The sequence below is a fragment of the Hyla sarda genome, chromosome 10 (genome assembly GCF_029499605.1).
Source record: "Hyla sarda isolate aHylSar1 chromosome 10, aHylSar1.hap1, whole genome shotgun sequence".
Lineage (NCBI taxonomy): Eukaryota > Metazoa > Chordata > Amphibia > Anura > Hylidae > Hyla > Hyla sarda.
The window spans coordinates 51,081,863-51,104,415 of NC_079198.1; the positions used below are offsets into that span (position 1 = coordinate 51,081,863).

Consider the following 22,553-nt stretch of genomic DNA (forward strand, 5'->3'; position numbering starts at 1 on the left):
GACCTTCTGCTGTTGCCCCTGACTACGAACCTCGCTGCCTGCCCTGACCTTCTGCTACGTCTGACCTCGCCTCTGTCTAGTCCTTGTGTACCGCGCCAGTCTCAGCTGCCAGAGAGGTCAAGTCGCTACTGGGGAACACGACCTGGTAGTTACCGTCACAGCAAGTCCATCCCGCTTTGCGGCGAGCTCTGGTGAACACCAGTAACTACTTAGAACCAATTCCCCAGTACGACCCGCGTCATCGCCTCTCTGGCACAGAGGATCCACCTCCAGTGTCCTCACCAGCCGCTAGTCTGGACCCTGACAGTAATATGGTAACATAATTCATAAGTTAGAAAAAAGACCAGAGTCCATCAAGTTCAACCCATAACCCTAATGAATCCCTACTGAGTTGATCCAGAGGAAGGCAAAAAACCCTCATACTAGAGGTAAAAATTCCTTACTGACTCCAAATATGGCAGTCAGAATAAATCCCTGGATCAACGTTGTGTCCCTATAAATCTGATATACATAACAAGCGGTTATTATTCTCCAAAAATGCATCCAGACCCTTTTTGAACTCTTTTACAGAGTTTACCATGATCTTCTCCTCAGGGAGAGAATTCCACATTCTCTTACAGTAAAGAACCCCCGTCTGTGCTGGTGTAGAAACCTTCTTTCCTCTAAATGTAAAGGATGCGCCCTTTTTATAGAGACAGTCCTGGGTATAAATAGATCATGGGAGAGATTTCTGTATGGCCCCTGATATATTTATACATAGTTATTAGGTCTCCCCTAAGCCTTCTTTTTTCTAAACTAAATAACCCTAATTCTGATGATCTTTCTGGGTACTGTAGTCCTCCCATTCCCCGTATTACTCTGGTTGCCCGTCTTTGAACCCTCTCAGGCTCCACTATATCTTGTACACTGGTGCCCAGTACTGTTCACAGTATTCTATGTGTGGTCTGACTAGTGATTTGTACAGCAGTAGAATGATTTCCTTGTCATGGCTATCTAGGCCCCTATTGATGCACTCCATGATTTTATTTGCCTTTGCAGCAGCTGTCCGACACTGGTCACTACAGCTAAATTTACTGTTAACTTTAAGACTCCCAAGTCCTTTTCCATGTCAGTCGTCCCAAGTGTTCTCCCATTTAAAACATAATCCCAGCCCGGATTTTTCTACCCCATGTGCATAGCCTTACATTTATCAGTGTTGAACCTCATCTGCCACTTCCCAGCCCAAACCTCCAACCTATCCAGATCCATTTGTAACAGTTCACTGTCCTCTATTGTGTTTATTGCTTTACAGAGTTTAGTATTATCTGCAAAGATTTCTCCTTTACTATTCAACCCCTCTTCAAGGTCATTACTTAATATATTAAATAGGACAGAACCCAAGACTGACCCCTATGGTACCCCACTAGTGACAGTCACCCAATCAGAATAAGTACCATTAATAACCACCCTCTGTTTCCTATCACTGAGACAGTTACTTACCCACATCCTTCCCCAGCCCAATCCTTCTCATTTTATGCACCAATCATTTATGTGGAACCGTATCAAATGCTTTGGAAAAATTCAGATATACGACGTCCAGCGATTCCCCCTGGTCCAGTCTGGAGCTCACCTCCTCATAAAAGCTGATTAGGTTAGTTTGACAGGACCGATCCCTCATAAAGCCATGCTGATATGGAGTCATACATTTATTTTTTTAATATACTCCAAAATAGCATCCCTTAGAAAACCCTGAAACAATTTACATACAACAGAGATTAAACTAACAGGTCTATAATTCCCGGGGTCACCTTTTAACCCCTTTTTAGATATTGGCACTACATTTGCCATGCGACAGTCCTGGAGAACAGTCCCTGTCACTATAGAGTCCCTGAATATTAAAAATAGGGGTCTGTCTATTACATTACTTAATTCCTTTAGAACATGTGGGTGAATGCCATCTGGACCTGGTGATTTGTCTATTTTGATTTTTTGTAGGTGGCACTGTACTTCTTACTGGGTTAGACAGGTGGCCTGTACTGGGGAGTTTACCTTATCTCTCTGTATTTCACATGGCATTTAATTTTCCTCGGTGAATACAGTGGAGAAGAATTTATTTAATATATTTGCTTTTTCCTGATCCCTGTTTATAATTTCTTCCTCATCATTTTTTAAAGGGCCTACACTTTCATTTTTGACCTTTTTGCTATTTATATATTTAAAGAACATTTTACTCTCTTTGGCAATGAGTCGTTCTGTCTCTATTTTTGCAGCTTTTATCAGTTTTTTACATTTTTTAAATTTTTCTCTATAGCTTTTTAATGCTTCTTCACTGCCGTCCTATTTTATTAGTTTAAATGCTTTATTTTTGTCATTTATTGCCCCCTTAACATTCTCATGCATCCATATTGGTTTTCTTTTATTTCTGATCCTTTTATTCCCATGAGGTATATACATTGAGAAGTAATTATACTTACATTGAGAATTTAAGATATTTTTAAAAGTCTCCCATTTAGTGTCAGTATTCTTGTTTTTGGGGACATTATTCCATTTTATTTTGTTAAGAGCTTCTCTGAGTTGATCAAACTTTTCCTTCCTAAAGTTCATTGTTTTTGTGGCCCTTCGAGAGATTCCCTTATTGCAGAACAAGTTATAATGTATTATATTATGATCACTATTTCCTAGGTATCCTTTCAATTGCACATTATTTACTCTATCAGGTCTGTTGGTTAATATTAAAGGGGTATTCCAGGAAAAACTTATATATATATATATATCAACTAGCTCCAGAAAGTTAAACAGATTTGTAAATTAATTCTATTAAGCAATCTTAATCCTTCCAATATTTATCAGCAGTTGAGTTGTTCTTTTCTGTCCAACAACAGTGCTCTCTGCTGACATCTCTGATTGTCTCGGGAACTGCACAGAGTAGAAGAGGTTTGTCATGGGGATTTGCTTCTATTCTGGACAGTTCCCAAGACAGGTGTCATCAGAGAGCACTTATACAGAAAAGAACAACTCAACTTCAGCAGCTCATAGCTACTGAAGGGATAAATCTGTTTAACTTTCTGGAGCCAGTAGATATATATATAAAAAAAAGTTTTTTCCTGGATAACCCCTTTAAGTCTAGTAGGGCACCCCTCTCTGGTCTAGCCCTGCACCATTTGGGACAGATAATTGTCTTTAGTTATAGTCAGAAACCTGTTTCCTTTATGAGATTCACAGTTCTCAGTCTTCCAGTTTATATCAGGATAGTTAAAGTCCCCCATTATTATCACATCATTTTGATTTGCTGCCTTGTTTATTTGCCTCAGTAATTGATCTTCTGCCTCTTCCATTATGTTTGGTGGCTTATAGCAAACCCCTATCTGATTTTTTTTAATTCTTATCTCCATATATTTCTACCCATAATGACTCCACATTATCGTTTCCCTCCCGTATATCCTCCCGCAGTGTGGCCTTCAGACTGGACTTTACATAAAGACAAACTCCTCCTCCTTTCCGTTATGTTGAAATCCTTCCGGAATATACTATAACCCTGTATGCTGACCGCCCAGTCACAGCTATCATCCAACCAAGTCTCTGTTATACCCACTATGCCATAATCCTCCTCAGACATTTTCAACTCCAGTTAGTCAGTTTTATTGGTCAGACTTCTGGCAATAGTCAACATGGAATTCAATGGTGTATGTTTTTTTTTCCTATGACGCCTATCCCTATTAACTATTCTAACCCCTCCCTTCGCTCCACCCCCAGGTACATTAATAAGTCCCCCCTCTCTATCTACACTATCTTCCCCCTCTATGTTGTAGGTTCCCTCCTACATTCAAAAATATAGAGGAATTTGAAAAACTAAATCTGACTCCATTGGTAGAGAAAATAGGACAAACGTTTAAATATGGAGTGGAATGGAGTTGTATCTGGCTGATAGATTATCATTCATAAAAATTATAATTTTGCCAATGGTGTTACAGTATCTCAGGGTTACTACTATTTGTATTAAATTTACTTTTTGGGGGGAATTAGAAAGGAACATAAATGGATTGATTTGGGGGTAGAAAACAGGTGTCTCAAAAGCTGTTATATGAATCAATCAATGGAGAATGGGGGATTAGGTCTCCCTAATTTTTATTTTTATTATATTACACAAGAAGGTGAAAACATTTTAGAAGTGATAAGGAAAAGAGGATTGAGGGAGGAATATAATTTAGAATTTTTAGAAAGTGGGAAAATTGGTAGGAAAGAATGTAAGAATAGTCTTAGTTTACAAACACTAAACAGATTATGGAAGAGAAAAAGGAAGTTATTGAAAGTTAAAGGGAGTTTTTTATTCATACCTATATGGGGTAATGCATATTAAGTAGAATTTTCTAAAATCACAAAATGAATAGACTGGGGAGAAAAGGGTATAAACATGCTGTATCAACTCTTTGAAGATGTATAATTGAAGAGATTGCCTCAGTTGAGGCAAGAGTTTAGATTAGAGGAAAGAAAAATTTATGGATATTGGCAAGTAGGTTATGCGTATTTAGGGATAAAATTGAATCACATAAAATTATAGACTTTGTTATGGAATCACGGGATAAGGGAAAGAAAAATGTATTGGCTAAAGTATATAGAATTAGAGATGAGCGAATCGAATCTGACGAATCCGAATTCGTCACGAATTTCATGAAAAATTCGACTTGCAACGAATGCGAATATCGCTGACTCCAATGGCATCTAAAATGGCGGATCCACATGTGAGGACATGGAGCAAGGAATCCTGGGAAGGTGGGGACAAGGGTAGGCGGGATGACCCTGAATATCGGCTGCCGGCACTATGCACTGCCGATAGAAATACTTTTCATTCATAGCGCAGTGACGGTAAATGTATATAGAAGCGCTGGGGGGTGCAGACATATAGCGTTATCTGTCCCCCACAGCGCTTCTATATACATATGCCGGCGCTGTGCTATGAATTAAAAGTATTTCTATCAGCATTATCGGCCGGCCGATGCTGCTGCTAGAGTGCTTTTCATTCATAGCACAGCCCGGCATGTGTATATAGATGGCAGCCTGAGACAGTACATTATACAAGTGCTGCGGGGGGTTACTTGTGCCGGCAGGGGGTATATATTTATTAATGCGCCGGCGGGGGGTATACATTTATTAATGCACCGGCGGGGATATATATTTATTAATGCGATGGCAGGGGATATATATATTTATAAATGCGCTGGCAGGGGGTCATATCTTTATTAATGTGCTGTGGGAGGCTATATATCTTGCCCCCCAAACAGCTTTTAATATATATATGGCCCCCGCTGCTACTCACAATTTTTATTTTTAAATCTCCCGCTGGGAGCCCTGATTGGCTCCTCGGTACCGGCCATTCAGGGCTTCCCGCAGGAGATTTAAAAATGAAAGTTAAAACACATTATACATCGCAGGGTTGCGAAACTTGCCGCCCGCTCTCCTGCTTACGGCTACGTTCACACCTGCGGATTTTCACAGCGTATTTAGCTGCAGATCCGCTGGTGAAGGCCTGCTCTATGCTGGCTTTACATGTGCCTGCTGGTAGTGGCAATATGCCGCTACCAGCAGATACACTGCAACGATGTGCACGGCGTACTTGCACATCATGGCCGCTCTCCCTGCTCTGAGCTAGACAGAGAGCTCCCGTGATGTGCGAGTATACTGCGACTCGCACATCGCAGTGTGCCTGCTGGTAGCTGCGTATTGCCACTACAAGAAGGCACATGTAAAGCCAGCATTGAGCGGGCCTTCACCAGTGGATCTGCAGTGTAAAATACGCTGAAAATCCGAGAGTGTGAACGTACTATAATAACTTCTGATCGCATCGGGTCTCAGAAGTGAAACTAGGTGCGAACAATCCCTCAGCCCCGATACTACAACCCCCAGACTCTGTTCCATGATGGGAGTAGTAGTACAAACACTAATGCAGCCTCCCCAGCTGTCTGCGGACTCCCGCAGCCAGGGAATTACTACTCCCATCATGGAAACAAGTCTGTTCCATGATGGGAGTAGTAGTAGTCCTGGCTGTGGGAGTCTGTAGACAGAGGTGTTATGGCCATACATGAGGGATGTTATAACGGGTCTTAACGGATGAATATTATTTCCCACAGAAAATGGAACTTTAACCTGTTGGGGACGGAGGGCGTATGGATACGCCCTCACGTCCCGGTACTTAAGGACAGAGGACGTACCTGTACGCCCTTCGCATTTCCGATCACCGCCGCTCGCCGGGCGGTGATCGGAGCGGGATGACTGCTGATATCTATCAGCAGGCATCCCGTGGCAATGCCTAGGGGGGTCCTGAGACCTCCCCATGTCGGCGATTACGGCAAATCGCCGGTCAATTTAGATCTGCGATTTGTAGCGATCTGGGCCAATCGGGTCACTGGTGACCCGATCGTACAGAAAATAAGAATGATCAGAGCTGTCAGAGACAGCTCTGACCATCCTAAAGGATAGGAGGGAGGTGGCAGTGTTGCCACCCCCTCCTATCCCCTGCCATTGGTCAACCAGGCTGACGACCAATGGCAGGAGGGGGGCGGGGGGCGGGTTAGAGTTAATTTCCCCTGCTCTGCCCACCGATTGAAGTCGGGGCAGAGCAGGGGGGAACACGGGCGGCGAGGTGAGAGCATGGCCCGGCTTACCGGACCGACGGAGGCCGCGGAGGTGGCATCCTGGAGGAGTGGCGGCAGCAGGTGGAGGCAGCCCAGAAAGTGCGATGTGGAGAAGGCTGCAGCGAAAATCGCGGTAAGTGATCTTCACTGTGGCCTTCTAAAAGCTGTAAAACTACAACTCCCAGCATGCCCAGACAGCCAAAGGCTGTCTGGACATGCTGGGAGTTGCAGTTTTGCAACATCTGGAGGGTCACAGTTTGGGGACCACTGTGTAGTGGTCTCTAAACTGTGGTCCTCCAGATGTGGTCCTTAAGCATGCACTGACTGTCTGGGCATGCTGAGAGTTGTAGTTTTGCAACATCTGAAGTGACACAGTTTGGAGACCACTATACGGTGATCTCCAAACTGTAGCCCTCCAGATGTTGCAAAAGTACAATTCCCAGCATGCCCAGACAGTCAGGGATGCTGGGCGTGTAGTTCTGCAATACCTGGCCCTTCAGATGTTGCAGAACTACAACTCCCAGCATGCCTGGACAGTCTGGGCATGCTTGGTGTTGTAGTTTTGCAACATCTGGAGGGCTACAGTTTGGAGACCACTACTTAGCCGTCTCCAAACTGTTCTTCCCCAGTTGTTGCATAACTACAACTCCTAGCATGCCCAGACTGTCCAGGCATGCTTGGAGTTGTAGCTCTGCAACATCTGAAGGGCCAGATATTGCAGAACTACACGCCCAGCATCCCTGACTGTCTGGCCATGCTGGGAGTTGTAGTTTTGCAACAGCTGGAGGCACACTGGTGGGGAACCACTGAGTTAGAAGACTCTAGCTCAGTGATTCCAACCCGTGTGCCTCCAGCTGTTGCAAAACTACAACTCCCAGAATTGACAGACAATACATGCTGGGAATTGTAGTTTTGCAACAGCTGGAGGCACACGGGTTGGAATCACTGAGCTATAGTCTATTTCCTAACTCAGTGGTTCCCCACCAGTGTGCCTACAGCTGTTGCAATACTACAACTCCCAGCATGTACAGTCTGTCAGTGCATTTTGTGAGTTGTAGTTTTGCAACAGCTGAAGGTTTGGGGTACAGGGTACATTCACACGGGCGAGGTTTACACCGAGTTTCCTTCTACAAGTTTGAGCTGCGGCAACTTTTCTGCCGCAGCTCAAACTCACAGCGGAAAACTCACTGTGAACACCCGCCAGTGCGAATGTACCCAAAAACATTATACCACCACATAATAAAAAGTAAAACACTACATATACATATACAACCCCTTACACGTGTCCCCCCCCCCCCCCCCAATAAATATGAAAAACGTCTCATACGGCAGTGTTTCCTAAACGGAGCCTCAGGCTGTTGCAAAACAACAACTCCAAGTATTGCCGGACAGCCATTGACTGTCCTGGAAGGCTGGGAGTCTTGCAACAGCTGGAGGCACCCTGTTTGGGAAACACTGCTGTAGGGTTTTGGTGGAGATAACTCCCATCCTTGTATCCGTGTTTGCCCCTATTGCAAATTCCTCATTTAGGACTCAAATGTGCATGACGCTCTCTCTCTTTGAAGCCCTGTCGTATTTCAAGGCAACAGTTTAGGGCCACATATGGGGTATTTCCGTACTCAGGAGAAATTGTGTTACAAATTTTGGGGGAATTTTTCTCCTTTTACCCCTTATGAAAAGGTAAAGTTGGGGGCTACACCAGCATGTTTGTGTAAAAAAAACATGCTGGTGTGGCCCCATACTTTTAATTTTCCCAAGAGGTAAAAGGAGAAAAAGATCCCCAAAAATTCCAAAGCTATTTCTTCCGAGTACAGAAATACCCCATATGTGGACGTACAATGCTCTACGGACAAACTACATGGCTCAGGAATGAGAGAGCGCCCTGTACATTTGAGGCCTAAATTGGTGATTTGCACAAAGGGGGCTGATCGTTACAGTGGTTCTGACATAAATGCCAAAAAAATGAACACCCACATGTGACCCCATTTTGGAAACTATACCCCTCAGGGATCGTAACATGGGGTATAGTGAGCCTTAACACCCCACAGGTCTTTTTTTCGTTGACATGAAAATGACATGAAAATAAAAAATGTGTTTTTTTTTCTTCTCTGAAATGCTGGTGTTACCCCAAATTTTTCCTTTTCACAAGGGGTAATAGGAAAAAAGCCTCCCAAAATTTGTAAACCCATTTTTATGTGTATGGAAATACCCCATATGTGGATGTAAAGAGCTCTGCGAGTGAACTACAATGCTCAAAAGAGAAGGAGCGCCATTGGGCTTTTGAAGAGAGAATTAGGCTGGAATTGAAGGCCATGTGCGTTTACATGGTGGACCCCCCCCCCCACATGTGACCCCATTTTGGAAACTACACCCCTCACAGAATGTAATGAGGGGTACAGTGAGCATTTATGCCCCACAGGTGTCTGACAGATTTTTTGAACAGTCGTCCTTAAAAATGAAAAATTTAATTTTTCATTTGCACAGCCAACTGTTCCAAAGATCTGTCAAATGCCAGTGGGGTGTAAATGCTCACTGCACCCCTTATTAGATTCTGTGAGGGGTGTAGTTTCCAACATGGGGTCACAAGTAGGAGGGGGTCCACTGTTCTGGCACCACAGGTGGCTTTGTAAACGCACAAGGCCTCCGACTTCCATTCCAACCAAATTCTTTCTCCAAAAGCCGTAAGGCACTCCTTCTCTTCTAAGCATTCTAGTCCACCCGCAGAGCACTTTACATCCACATATGGGGTATTTCCAAACTCAGAAGAAATGGGGTTACAATTTTTTGGGGGCTTTTTCTCCTATTACCCCTAGTGAAAATGAAAAATTTGGAGTAACACCAGCATTTTATTTAATTTTTTTTAATTTTTTTATTTTTTACATCCCAATTTAACAAAAGTTTGTCACCTTTGGGGTGTTAAGGCTCCCTGTACCCCTTGTTACGTTCCTTGATGGGTGTAGTTTCCAAAATAGTATGCCATGTGTTTTGTTTTTTTACTATTCTGGCATCATGGAGGCTTCCTAAATGCGACATGACCCCCAAAAACCATTTCAGCAAAATTTGCTCTCAGAAAGCCCATGTCCCACCTTCCCTTCTGAGCCCTCTAGTGCACCCACAGAGCACTTAACATCCACATATGAGATATTTCTTTACTTAAGAGAAATGGGGTTACAAATTTTGGGGGGCATTTTCTCCTATTACTCCTTGTGAAAAGGAAAAGTTTGGGGTAATAACAGCATTTTAGTGTTAAAAATCAAAATTTTCATTTTCACGTCCCACTTTAACGAAAGTTCGTCAATCACCTGTGAGGTGTTAAGGCTCACTTTACCCTTTGTTACGTTCCTTGAGGGGTGTAGTTTCCAAAATGGTATGCCATGTGTTTTTTTTTACTGTTCTGGCATCATGGGGGCTTCCTAAATAGAACATGCCCCCCAAAAACCATTTCAGCAAAAATTCGCTCTCCAAAATGCCATTGTCGCTCCTTCCCTTATGAGCCCTCAAGTGCACCCACAGACCACTTTACATCCATATATGAGGTATTTTCTTACTCAAGAGAAAATGAATTACAAGTTTTTTACCTTTTACCCCTTGTAAAAATTGAAAAAATGGGGCTACAATAACATTTTTGTGTAAAAAATTTAGATTTCGATTTTTCTCCTCCATTTTGCTGCTATTCCTGGAAAACACCTTAAGGGTTAACAAAATTTTTGAATATCATTTTGAATGCTTCGAGGGGTGCAGTTTTCATAATGGGGTCCATTATAGGGAATTTCAGATATAAACACCCTCAAATTCACTTCTAAACTTAACTGGTCCCTGACAAATTTTGATTTTGACATTTTCGGGAAAAATTGCTGCTTTGAAGCCCTCTGATGTCTTCAAAAAGTAAAAACATGTCAACTTTATTATGCAAACATAAAGTAGACATACTGTATATGTGAATCATTATATAATTTTTTTGGTATGTCTATTTTTCTTACAAGCAGAGAGCTTCAAAGTTAAAAAATGCAAATTTTTTTATTTTTTCTGAAATTTTGGAATTTCTCCCCAAGAAATTATGCAAGTATCAACGTAAATTTACCACTAACATAAAGTTGAATATATCAAGAAAAAACTATCTCAGAATCAAATTTATAAGTAAAAGCATCCCAGAGTTATTAATAAATAAAGGTCAGATTTGCAAATAATGCTCCCGTCCTTAGGGTTATAATGGGCTCCGCCCCGAAGGGGTCAAGGACCGAGTGTTTTTCCACTTACGTTTTTTCCTCCTTACCTTTCAAAAATCATACCCCTTTAAATTTTGCGCCTAAAAATCCATAGGATGGCTTATTTTTTGCGGCACCAATTCTGCTTTTTAATGACATCAGTTTTTTTTTTCTACCCAAAAATCTATGGCGAACCAAAAAAAAAAAAAAAACTATTGTGAAAAAACACCATTTTGTAAATTTTGGGGGCTTCCATTTCTATGCAGTACATTTTTCGGTAAAAAAATTACATCTTTTCTTTATTCTGTAGGTCCATATGATTAAAATGATACCCTACTTATATAGGTTTGATTTTCTCATACTTCAGGAAAAAATCATAACTACATGCAGGAAAATGAATATGTTTAAAATTGTCATCCTCTGACCCCTATAACTTTTTTATTTTTACGTGTCTGGGATGGTATATCCCTGCCATATTTGGAGCTTTTGTTTCTAGCTTTTGTTGCCGTCACTCCCCCTCCCATAGACTTGCATTGAGGGGACCCCCCGTCGGACCCCTGTGATCAGACATCTTATCCCCTATCCTTGGGATAGGGAATAAGATGTCTTGGGGCCAGAGTACCCCTTTAAATAAAAAGTTTTTGCAAAGAACAGGTACGCTTTAAACACGCACTTTAGTCGCCAGAACCTAAAAACTCAGGTGCTGGAAATGGTCAACAAACTAACCTGGCAACTGAACATTTTAATGGTAAATTGTAATGAATATTATGCTGTTAAAATGAACGTTATCTAAAAGAGTTTTTAAACACTGCATGGTTTGATTACATTAATCCTTTAGAGCAGTCACAATGTAATTTTTTAGCGTTCTCATTGCTTTTATTGAGCTCTGAGACCCATCTCCATTGTACAAAGCATTTTTATTCTCTTCCTTTAACCCATTTAGGGCACAGCACATTTTGACCTTAAGGACACAGCCAATTTTATTTTGGAGTTTTTGCTTTTTCCTCCTCTTTTTTTTAAATCCATAAATATTTATATTTCCATTCACAGACCCATTAGAGGGCTTGTTTTTTGCATGACCAGTTGTACTTTGTAGTTACATCACTCATTTTACCCTAACATGTACAGTAAGCCCCAAAAAAAAAATTTTATGCAAGGAAATTTAAACAAAAATCACAATTTTGCAAATTTGGAGTGTTTTTGTTTCCATGCCGTACACTTTACGGTAACATTTTCATGTTTTCTTTGTTCTTTGGGTCAATATGATTAAAATTATACCCATGGTTACATACATTTCTATTATTGTACTGCTTTTTAGAAAATCAGTACTTTTAAAATTGCCCTATTTTGACCACCTCTAATTTTCTTATTTTTCCATATTCAAGGTTGTGTGAGGGCTCATTTTTTGTGCCATGAACTGTAGTTTGTTTTAGCACTACTTTTGCATATACGTGACTTTTTAATCACTTTACATTCTTTTGTGTTTACGTTTTTTACGTTTACACCATTCGCCATAGGGGATCATTAACATATTTTTATAGTTCAGACATTTACGCACACGACGATGCCAAATATGTTTGTTTATCTTTTTTTTTGCTTTTTTCTATTAATATGGGGAAAGGGATGATTTTAAACTTTAGTGGGGGAGGGGCGTTTTCACATTTTTTAAAAAACTTTTTAAAAACTTTTTTTTTACATTTAATTTAAACTTTTTTAGTCCCCATAGGGGACTATTTATAGCAATCATTAGATTGCTAATGCTGTTCAGTGCTATGCATAGGGATTAGCACTGATCAGTATTATCTGCTCTGGTGCAGAAGACCCTGTGAGATGGAAGGAGGCAGGTGAGGATCTGGCGGCAGTGCGGCGGGCGATCAGATCAGCCATTTTAAGTGCCGCACTGCTGCAGATGCCGTGATCTGTTTTGGACACGGCATCTGAGGGGTTAATTACTGGTAGGTCTGCAGCTGCTGACAGTCGCCGGGACCCGCCGTGAATAAAGGGAGCAGGCTGTGCTCTAAGTAGCGCTATGCAGCGCCGTGCATTTATGGTGCGTATCCTGAATAGGGGTAAAACATTTTTCTTTGAAATCAACTGGTGCCAGAAAGGTATACAGATTTGTAAATTACTATTAAAAAAATCTTCACCCTTCCAGTACTTTTTAGCAGCTGTATGCTACAGAGGAAATTCTTTTTATTTTTGAATTTCTTTTTAGTCTGGTCCACAGTGCTCTCTGCTGACACCTGATGCCCATATCAGGAACTGTCCAGAGCAGGAGAAAATCCCCATTGCAAACCTATGCTGCTCCTGACAGTTCCTGACACGGACAGAGGTGTCAGATGACAGCACTGTGGACAAGAAAAAAAAGAAATTCAAAAAGAAAATAATTTCCTCTGTAGCATACAGCTGCTAAAAAGTACTGGAAGGGTAAATATTTTTTTGTAGAAGTCATTTACACATCTGTTTAACTTGCTGGCACCAGTTGATTTATAAAAAATAAATGGGGCTAAAGGGGGTTAAATCAGTGGGGCCAGAGCTGGGATCCTTCCCTACAGTAAAAACACCTGGATATTCCTTCTCTTACCTCTCTGGCTAATCTCAGAACAACACCTAGTCCTCCCTGCTATATCATGATATAGTGCTGGAAATAGTGCACTGGACTGAACAGGCTGGCCCTGTTGGGCCCAGCATGGACCATGCTTAATTTGCATTCACACAATATAGGCTCTCCAATGCACATAGCACAAGCTAAATCCCACTTCCTGTGTTATGTCTTGGTCTTTCTGCTGCTAGTGACAGAATTCCCCAAAGTGGATTGCAGATCACAGGTAAGTGAGACACTTGAGGGGAAAATTTATCAAGGCTTGCCTGCAAATTTTCTGGCACATACAAATTCAGTATTTTTCTTAACACCATTTTTGTTATAAGCATTTATAAATTCCCCCTAAGTTTCTAAGACTTTTGAGATTTTGTTTCCTAGGGCACAGAGCCATTTTTTAGTAAATAAAGTGATTTGCCAATATGTTACAAATCACATAGGCTGCGAAATGGAGGGATGTTGATTGAAAAGACAGTGGCCATTCAAGTAAATACAATGTCTGACTATCGAGGTATTAATATGAATTATAACACAGTAGCTATACTATACAACTGTACTATAAAACTAGCCAGGAAAGAATATTCCTTCTATATATTATTTGTTACATCTTTTTATATTCTCCGATTAGAAATAATTTTACTTTGATAAGAGGTTTGTAAAGGTGGAAAAGAAAAAGTAAAAAGATCATTTATTGACAGCTTTAATATATATATATATATATATATATATATATATATATACATATATATATAGTTAAACATGTTAGGATTTGACATCATTCTAGACAATGAATTATTGTGGTGCAGAGCTAAGGCCAACTCAGTTGTAGCAATCCCACAAGCAATAATCCCCATTTGGTGGCAGGCAGTCTATACCTGCTCCTGGGCTCCTGCTTCTGCCATCCTCCATCCTGAGCACTGTCCAGTAGTTTCTGTCCTTGCCCGCCGCTCTGTGATTGGCATGAATCTCCTCAACAAATTTAAAGAGGGAGTGCTTAAGATACCTTGAGGTGCTGGCCAATGGGTTATTGTGGCTATTAATGCATGTTTTGGCACAATGTACCTGAGCAAAAAAGTTCATTACACTTCATGATTGATTTAAAGTTTGTTAATTGACATGATTTCTGATCTTTTATAGACCTGTGTCATTACTTGACCTTGCTTTTTTCCCTCTATCTGACCTGTTCTTCATCTCCAGCCTGTAAGCAAATTCAGGTCAGTCAACCATTTCTGACCCAGTGGTCCCATCATCAACATTCTTTTCATGACTCTAATGGATTTTCCCAACTGAGCGTTAAAGATAAAGAATGAGTGATCCCTTACAATTCACATTTCAATCTTAGACCTAGGTCAAATTTAGAGAGTTCAAATGTTTTTTTTTTTTTGTATGAATGGTTTAAAAGATGTAAAAATAACATTACAGGTTATGGATTCTGGTTCTATAAGGATAGAAGGTTGATCCAGAGATTTATTCTGACTGCCATATTTGAAGTCGGGAATGAATTTTTACCTCGAGTATGAGATTTTTTTTGCCTTCCTCTGGATCAACTCAGTAGGGACTCATTAGGGTTATAGGTTGAACTTGATGGACTCTGGTCTTTTTCAACATTATGAACTATGTTCCTATGTTACGATGATGAAAACTCTTGCAGGAGATTCACTATTTCCCCATTTTCCCCAGGTCTGTTAAAACAATTTATATTAAACAGATATAAAGTGAATTCCTATTTTTGGTTCTTTAGTTTAGTAATATTTCTGCTGGCGCATATAAAAACCATCTAAACCATCAGATCTTCATCTCAGTGTGACAGGTATCACTGATACCTATATTTGTGATTGGTGGTCCAGTTACTATGAGGAAAATCCCCTATTCCTCAATCCTGCCCTCCCACCCCCAGCTGCAGGACTGAATAAAGGACTAAATAGGTGATATATGAGGTCGCTTTAATTCCCCTTTCAAGGCTGTTTTGCCCCAATGTACATTTAGAGATATGTCCAATTAAAATTCGATTTTGTGTGAGGCATGCGATACTTTAAATCTTAAATGCCCAGCCAACATTTCAGCCAGAAAGAAAATTCTACGGCCTTTCTAGAGATAAGATTAAAAGAGGGGGATTGTCCACACTGCACCAATGCTACCATTTTGTAGTTCAACTTATGAACCAATTAGGTGGGTTGCATGCAGTAAAATTAATCAATTCACATCTTGTTGGAATGTCATAAAAATAGAATTATCAGTAGTGCTAAGCCTATCTGCCACATACATGACTGATAAGTCTTACAAAGAGTTTAAACAACATTAAAAAGATCAGTATTAAAATACTGTAACACATAACTTACTAAAAATGATAATAAATTAAGTATAAAATAGTACAACACTGTTATATAACAAATCTGCATAGCTTTTCAGTCAAAGCTGAAGTTGTGATTGGTTTAAAATGTACTTTTAACATGACATGAATATCACACTGAATATTTAGATATGCGAGTTTGATGCACAGTGTCCCAAACATACATGCTTTTAGAAAAAGGTATCCAAATGATCAGTGATAACCATGCAGAAAATCAATGTTTGATATAAAACATATCTTCATAATGTTTTACATGAAATGATTGCTTACCTTTGCAGATGGGTATTTTCAGTATGTTTGTTTACAGGTCTTAGCTGAGGTAATATTCCAAATCTTTAAGTGTTCAAGTAGCAAGAGTTATAAAGAGTAGCTGAAGAAATGCTGTGTACTGTATGAGTGTCTTGCTGATTTAAGCATTATCATGGGTGGTGCTGACTTTGCTATTGTATGAAAAAATGTCTCTCTCTTGCAGCTATTTCTATCACTCACAAGTAAAACGTTGTTAGTGAATGTTTTACACTACCTGCCTTCCTAATGTGAACTCACAGCAGTTCAGACTAACAGTGTTAATTTATAGCTCTAGTACAGGGAATTAATCATGCATCTGTTTGTTGCTAGAATGTTTTGTTATTAGTTTATTAATTGTTCCTCCTTTTTTTCTTTGCTTTCTGTCTCTTCCTAATAAAACGTGGGTTAGTAAGTTGCTTGTGTTTTTTGTCTATTTGTGTTCTGTGAGTACATACTGTACATAAGTCATTCTGGCAAGTTGTTCCCTTCTGTTTGAGTCACACACTCTATTCCTTGGGTCATGTCATTCACACATCAATTCTAGTTGATTTCTAAAATTAGACAGCAGAACAGTACATCAACTCTGTTGTACCATGTCAGCTGACAACAAAGAAAAAATGTCAAATATCTCTTATGTCTATTTACAGCAATCCAAAGGAAATACCTGACTTAATACAAAAGAAAGATACAGTGCCTGTAATGGGCACACTCCCAACAAGCATTTTAAGAAGCTAAATTGAAAGAGGTAATTGTCTTAATCTAATATTTTTTATTTACAACATTCTAGCCGGTAACACAGTGAATTTCCTTTGCAAAAATAATCTTTATTTATATGGTGCCAATATATTGAGCAGTACTTTACAACTGGGCAGATAATATACAGGTGAAATAATATGTAATAAGCATATAATCTAAATAGAATGGGAGGAGTTACACAATAGGTACATAGTTGTAATTCAGTCCAGGGGGCCAGTCTCTTGTGTTGGCACAGGGATTATAAATAAAGCTGTGAGTATCCGAGCCAAAAAGGATATAAAGTGCAGAGTGATGTGACAAGATTAGCTGGTTGAAGATAGGGTAGAGCAGAGATATCTGAGACTAGGTCAGGTTGTGTATGCGCCATGGACTATTGTTATGCAACATAGACCTCCTTAATAAAAAAAAGTACTTAAAACTATTAGTGTTATAAGAAAATCTGTACCAGAATGGGAGCAGCATGGGTATAATTGGGTATTATATGATATAATAGGATAAGAAGAGAGTTTCTGGCCTTAGGCTAAAAAAAAAAAAAAAAAAAATGTTGCGATGTCTGAATCCATAAACAAGTTTACGGGAGGCTTTGATGTTTTTCTGGAAAAATATATTATTACATGTTATAAATACTAGATTTTTGTGATTTATCAAGGGACTTTATCAAGGGACTTGTTCTGATTGCCTTATTGTTTTTTTTTATTTTTTTGCTTCCTCTGGATCAACACAGTAGTGTAATATCTATTTTTGTATTTCTCTGTCTTGGGGTCTGTTCAGACACTAGTTTTTATGCCTGAGCAATTTCTGTGCTATTCTTCCCAGGGTTGGAATTTAATGCTCTCACCCTATTGCAGCTTGGGTGTCGCTTTAAAACCTGAGCTCTCTTGGAACTCTGAGCTGGTGACTAGTGCTATTCTGACCATGTCTGGTTTATCTTGCACCTTGTATTTATCTTGTTATATATCTGAGTTTTAACCATTGTTAATAGTCTTGTTTATGATAGATTTTAGTCTGCTTGGTTTTTAGTAGGGATGTCCCGATACCGATACTGGTATCGGTATCGGGGCCGATACTAGCTATTTGCATGGTATCGGGGACTTGTTTAATGTCCCCGATACCATGCCCGATACCTGCTGCCGCTCCACTGTCCTGTTGTTCCGTCCTCCGGGCCGCATCATGTCGTCCTATGGAGGAGCATGTGACACACGTCACTCCACCTCCTCCCCTGCGCCCAGCGTAACGCTACGGAGGAAACAGAGTGACGTATATGTCACATGCTCCTCCATAAGACCACATGATGCGGACCGGAGGACGGAAGTGGGAACGGGACAGTGGAGCGGCAGCACCCGACACAGGAGGTGAGCTGCCTGCAAGGAGGGGGGTGTCTACTAATATCTACCGGGGGGCCCTGCTGCTGTTTAAACAGGGGGCCTTCTGCTGTTTAAAGGGGGCCCCCTGCTTCTGTCTAAACGGGGGCCCCCTGCTGCTGTCTAAATGGGGGGCCCCTGCTGCTGTCTAAACGGGGGCCCCCGCTGCTGTCTAAAGGGGGGCCCCTGCTGCTGTCTAAAGGGGGGCCCCTGCTGCTGTCTAAAGGGGGGCCCTTGCTGCTGTCTAAGGGGGGCCCCTGCTGCTGTCTAAGGGGGGGGCTGCTGCTGTCTAAGGGGGGGGGCACTGCTGCTGTCTAAAGGGGGACCCCTGCTGCTGTCTAAAGGGGGGCCCCTGCTGCTGTCTAAAGGGGGGCCCCTGCTGCTGTCTAAAGGGGGGCCCTGCTGCTGTCTAAAGGGGGACCCTGCTGCTGTCTAAAGGGGGCCCCTGCTGCTGTTTAAAGGGGGGCCCTGCAGCTATCTAAAGGGGGGCCCTGCTGCTGTTTAAATGGGGGCCCACTGTCTAAAGGGGGGCTGTGGTCTACAGGGGGCTGCTACTTATGTCTAGAGGGGGGCTGCTGCTAATGACTGCAAGGGGATATTACCTACTATTAAAGGCAATCTTACAGCAGAGTCACCTGCACTAACTTGAATTTATAGGTAGATAGGGCAGGTGACCCAGTTTCTACCGCTGCTCACCATGTGGTCATCGTTCTCACTGACAATGCAAATTCCCTGTTCTGCCCAATGGAGAAGAGAGAAATCTTGGTTCATACTACAGCAGCCGCCTCCATTGTACACAACAAGGACCCACATATCAGCACGGTAAGCAGCGCCAGAAACCGGGTCACCATGCTGTCAGATTCCCTTTAAACTGTAAGTACTTGTACTTGGTATCGGCGAGTACTAGAATTAAAGTATCGGTACTCGTACTCGGTCTTAAAAAAATGGTATCGGGACATCCCTAGTTTTTAGGATTATGGATGTCCGTTCTGCTTTAACCTTGTTTTCTTAGTCTATGTTCACATTGTGAGTCTTGCTTGTACCCATGCTCTGTATTTAGTATTCCTGTTTAGTATCCTGACCTGTATTCCTCAATGCTATTAAGTTTGGTTTTGTATTATTCCTGTTTGGTATCCTGACCTGTATTCCTCCATGTTTGGAGTTTGGTTTTGTTATATTCCTGTTTGTTATCTTGATCCATATTTGGAGATTGGTTTTGTAATATTACTATTTGCTCAGTCCAGTTTTTCCAGTGTGAACTGTGTTCTATGTTTCCTGACCTGTTTAGTGTTTTACATTCAATTCATCTTTTCATTCCCTGCATCTCCTGGTTTCAGCTGTATACTTATTCCATATTTAGTCTTGTTCATTTATTCATATCTGCCATTTATCTTGATTCCAGTTTTTGAATTGTATGTTAGCACGCTATATCCTGCCCTGCTTGTATAATTAGATCCTGTCTAATGTTTTGAATTCCACTAAACAGGTAAGCCGAATAATGATTATTACAGAGATCAGCCTGGCTACATCATTCATGTTAAATTAGAGAGGAAAAATAATACGGGAAAAAAAGTACTGCAAATTTGGTGCTAATCCAATTAGCATGGAGTATTAGTAAAATGTCATTTACTGACATATTATAAAAACAATAAAATGGACGGTACAAAACAGGTAAAATGTGTTTTGGGAATATGCTTTCGCTTTTCAATTGCAGTTAGAATATGTGTCGGGCTGTTCAGGACCGCCGCGGCATCCCGAGCAGCTTGCAGGACACCAGGAGGATCCCTACCTGCCTCCTGCGTGTACGATTCTCAAATGACTGCTCTATGCCTGCTCCAAAATCCAGGCAGGAGGAGTCAAGCAGTGATTTCACTAATCAATGCCATGTTATTGCATGGCAGTGATCAGTGTAGGAAATCAGTGTGTGCAATATTTTAGCCCCCTATGAGGGTTATAACATTGGGAAAAAAAAAAAAAAAAAGTGTTAATAAATGTGATTTAACCCCTTCCCTAAGAAGTCAGAATCACCCCCTTTTCCCATAAAAAAAAACTATGTAACTAAAACTAAAAATAAATATAAACATATGTGGTATCGCCACATGCGTAAATGTCCAAACTATAAAAATATATAATTTATTAAACCGCACGGTCAATAACATACACATAAAAAAATTCCAACGTCCACAATAGCGTGTTTTGGATCATTTTTTATCCCATTAAAAAATTTATAACAAGCAATCAAAAAGTCTGATCAAAACAAATATGGTACTGATAAAAACTTCAGATCACGACGCAAAAAATTAGCCCTCATACCGCCCCATATGCAGAAAAATAAAAAAGTTATAGTGGTAAGAAGAGGACATTTTTAAATATATAAATTTTCCTGCATGTCCAGAAGTACAACAAAATCAAACTTATATAAGTAGGGTATCATTTTAACTGTATAAACGTACAGAATAATGATAAGGTGTAATTTTTATCGAAAAATGCACTGCATAGAAACGGAAGCTTGATTTTATCGCACAATGATTTTTTTTTCCATTTTACCATGGATTTTTGGGTAAAATGACTAATGTCACTGCAAAGTAGAATTGGCGGTGCAAAAAATAAGCCATAATATGGATTTTTTGTGGAAAATTGAAAGGGTTAGGATTTTTAAAAGGTAAGGAGGAAAAAACAAAAGTGCAAAAATGCAAAAACTGAAAAACGCTGAGTCCTTAAGGGGTTAATGGTAATGCAAAAATTGTAGTAAAACATCCCGAGATACAGGATGTCATTGAAAACAGTAGTATATCCTGAGATAGATCCTGCATCTTCCAATTTCTCTGGCCAGTATTTCTAGCCTTATAAAATGCCAATAAACAGGAGAATACAGCAGCACACTGCTAGCACAAAGATAAAGATAAAACATGAAATGCTATATTGCTACAATGCAAAAAATGAAAAGATTGAGGTACTTTGCTCACCCTTTGGTCAAATAGTTTGGACCATCCCACCGCAATAAGGTGACCTCATTGGGATGGACCCTACACTGTAAATGTGCCTCTGTGCAATCAGTTACCAGACTTGTAAGGTCTGGAACATCTAGCACCTTATAAGATGTGTGGGGTGCAGGAGCCAACATGGAGGTGGCCACTCCCCCATATGTATTCTCCTGTTTATGTATATTTAGCCTAGCAGCATACACCTGTATGCCGGGTCCATGCAATAGTTTGGTATTAGTATGTGCTGGCCAACTTATCCATTTTTGTCTTATAAAATTCTAGTGTTTATGCAGAAAGCAAGGGGGAAAAAGTCAGATTGTTAATGCTGGAAACACTGGCAAAATAAACAATGTATAAACATAGATTCAAAGAAAACTATGGTAAAGATTTGTCAAGCTGACTTTTAATAAGATTCTTTGTTGCCCTTTGTTGCTATATGTTTGGTTCATGACATAGATATACTGTAGGTGACAGCCAACAAACACTCACTAGATTTTCTTAGCAGTAGAAATTTCTTAACAGGATATATATAGTTGGGTGTCATCAGCATAAAGATGATGCTGAAAATCAAGTCCGCACAACTTGGTAGTGAGAAAACAGAAAGGGACCAAACACTGAACTTTGGAAAACCCCAACTGAGAAAGAGGAGCCAGAAAAAGACTTAAATAAGTGCTGTGAGACAGATAGGAGGAAAAGCAGGATTATACAGAATAGTTTAAGCCAAATTAGTGGAGAGTGTGAAAAAGTGTTAGATGATCTACTATATCAAATCTGAAAGATACAACTAAGAATAAAAGAGTGCACAAATAAATGGACAAGAGATCATTAGATGCTTTGGTTAGAGCAGTTTCAGCGGGCAGACCAGAGAAACTATATTGTAGGGGTATGTCTAAGAGTTAGTAGTAACGGGAAGGTAAGAAAAAGGGCCAATATGTGGTGGCCACTGGGTGGTGGTAGACGTACCTTCATCACTTCGTGATGCCAGGGCACCATTTATCCAATCCATGGTCCGAAGGTGGGAAGCAGTCTTCCTGGACCAGACACGATGAGCCAATAAACACATAGACATCAGGTTACGGTTAATTGCTTTTACTGGGCTTGTGAAGTTGATATAACACAAACAGCTGGCCTTAGTGAGATAGTGCAACGTACGCCTTGCGAGCCTCATTGCCGTTCTGAGACTTGTGGTGCTTTTCAATGGATGGAATTGTAGAATTTGTGATTCTGGTAGCTAGGGTCTTTCCAAGGCACTGTAGATGTAACGGAGCTGGATGTGGAACCTGTGTGGCAGATGACTCACACCAGAGTCTAAGGTGCCACTGGTCTTCACCATAGCCCGCTGCAAGGAAGGATGGGCTTGCAGCGGCAGGCGACACCCAGGTCGCTACCACCGACACGGCTC

General features: G+C 40.7%; 1 protein-coding gene across 1 annotated transcript in view; it reads right to left on the bottom strand.

Moving 5' to 3' along the window:
- Window positions 1-16,230, bottom strand: part of LOC130293202 (serine/threonine-protein kinase SBK1-like) — a 115,141-nt gene extending 98,911 nt beyond the window's left edge. Inside the window, exon 1 of the mRNA XM_056541704.1 lies at window positions 16,033-16,230. The gene's annotated coding sequence lies outside the window, so the exon portion shown is untranslated. The remainder of the gene's footprint in view (window positions 1-16,032) is intronic.
- Window positions 16,231-22,553: the final 6,323 nt, after the last annotated feature.